The following is a 2696-nucleotide window of genomic DNA, read 5'->3' as shown; positions in this document are numbered from 1 at the left end:
CGTACTGGCAGCAAGAAATGGCTCTATGTGAGATGAAACTCTAGACAGGTTACGTAACAGTGACTCTAAAAGAAGTTCTTTCAAGTATAAGCTTTCTTTGTTTGATCTCTTCACTCAATAGAATTAAATATCAATTTACTATTCAGTAAAAACTTGCAGACTAAGTTGGTTTATTCTGTCTTGATGAAAAGCAATGTCAATACTACTTCTTTCACGCGCACCCGCATCGGTTACTCCTGAGCCCTATGATTTCTGATTACATCTTTTGTCAGCAATTTAAATCTGCTTCTGAATAACCACTAAGTTTTAATTGAGTACTTGAAATATTCAATTGGTGAACAAAATAAACTGAGTCAGCGCATTGGAGAAATGGTTGGTAAGCTTATCATAGCTTCCTTGGCTGAAAGGATTAGTCGATCGTTTATCAACTCTACTTTGCTATAGCTTTTTAATCGACTTTTGCTAATCCGTAGAGCAAACGTAATAGGAGATGAAGGTACACTGGATCGGAGCATTATACATAGAACAAGAACTATAAATACAAATAAATATTGTCAAAGAGAAGAAATCAATTATAGCAGGAAATGGAGTATTACGAGACTAGAGCTTCTAATATGGCTAACATTGTCAATGGCTAGTGAGAAGTAGTCATTTAAGGTCAGCCATCAGTTGCTGAGCTGTCATCGACAGGGTGTAAGGCAAAGAATGCAGCCATAAGAAACCAGCCATAGCAAGATATATAACGTTATGAGACTAGATATTATATGTAAATTTACTTCTTACATCCCTCTTATAATGCTTAAATTGTCTACAACTTGTAAATTCTCTGTCCTATATTGTTTATCGCATCCTTGGCACTTTGTTGAAACTTCCTGTCTTTTATCGCTACTAGTGCTATATGCATAAACAGTAGCAAGAACAATAGACAGTTACAAGTTCACTTTTTAGATACAAACTGGAGAGGACCATATGTTTTTTATTTAACACTTTATCACTGTGAGTGTGGTGGTTAAGTACTAGAGTTTAATTACTAAGACCAGACATGTCATCATGAAGACTAATTTATTGTTGGTACCATGTTCTGTTGGTACTATTGCCAATACAGACAATGATATAGTCATGCTAGAGGCAGGGTCTTTATGAACTTATGTTATTTTAACTAGATTTAAATTCTCCGTGTGAATGTGTTTATCTTATCACTGGCAGAATAGTTGAAATTGAGAAAATGTTACAAAGCTCTTTTGAAAAATGTTGTTTCCGGCAACATCTGGTAGGTACTAAGGCTTCACTAGCAGATATTATCTTGCTAATTTTCCTTACTACGGGCTAACACATTCATAAAATTAACAAAACATGAAATTATTTTTATATTCAATTTGACTTGTAATAGCTAATAAAGGATAACAAAATAGATAGTACATGGTACAGATCTTAAAGCAAAAGTCAGCAAGAGAAGCAAACTCCATGCAAAAGTGTGCCAGCTAAAATCAAATTAACTAGATATAATTTGATGGTTGTGACAATAACGGGTGAATACAGAACATATTCGAGTATTTATGTTAAACTGCGAAGTTGATTAAGTTGTACTTAAAAGAGGATTAGTGTATCATAGCTTATGTCAGCAATTGGTTAGCAGCAGCAACAGCTGTCCCTTATTAAAGGTTGCCTTGCAACAAAATTCACATTACAGTTATTTGGTACCATAAAGGTCACCATGTCTTACTCTGTTGTGTTGTAGGTGCAAAATATGTTGAAATGTAATTACAAGCTCTTAAAAGCTCAAAAACGTACAGTTAATCGCAGCCATCACGAAAAAGTCGTAGATTTGCCTCCCTCTAAAAAATGGCTCAAATGTGACATAGTTTAACAGGATGTGCTTCTGTTTAAGCTTTCATACAACCTCAATCGTCAAAAGATTTTCACAAATATGCTTCAAGCATCCAATAAAAGCATGTCTATTGCCCTTACGTGTCTATTTCATTATTATTGTAATGTTGTCACTTTGAGCACTAATATTTCAAAACCTAACCTAAAAAATTAGTTCAATATTTTAATTTTAGCTTGAGGGGGTGCATGTTCTCCTTTGATAAACTTGAGGAGCCTGTTGGTTCCCTCTGATGATCGAAAAATGTTGCAAAAGTTGTTCGTGCCATTTGGTGGAAAGTAAGGGTCACATGATCAGATTACGACTAGTTGATTAAACCAAGCTGAAACGAAACTGTAAAGTTGCGAGCATCTATATTTGACACGGGCTTTTTGATGGAACCCGAAGTGTTTGTCATGAACTAGTGCTACGGAGGCGTTTTATATTGAACTATTTATTGGGCTTTTATTTCACATGACAACAATAACAATGTAAGATTTATTAATATAGATAGGCAATAGTATAAGCATTTACACTACACACTTATTTGTACGACACATTCAGTAGAGAAAACTATTCATTCTTTGCTAAATTTTAAAGAGTGTAGATGAAATATGCAAAGTTTAGCTGAAACGTTCTTTAAATTTTATCCTGTATTGACACGTGATCAATTTAATTGATCATTTTAATAGCTTTTAATTGATCATATTAATCATTGATTGATCATTTTAATCACTACTAAGTTTTGTCAATTTTAATCTTGAAACATCCTGGCATTTAGATTTCATCAATTTCATCATTTCATTTTGTCATTGATAAAAAAGAACTAGTA

Source organism: Watersipora subatra, chromosome 5 (assembly GCF_963576615.1).
Source record: "Watersipora subatra chromosome 5, tzWatSuba1.1, whole genome shotgun sequence".
In the NCBI taxonomy this organism is placed as follows: domain Eukaryota; kingdom Metazoa; phylum Bryozoa; class Gymnolaemata; order Cheilostomatida; family Watersiporidae; genus Watersipora; species Watersipora subatra.
Note: the sequence above shows the minus strand (reverse complement) of the source record.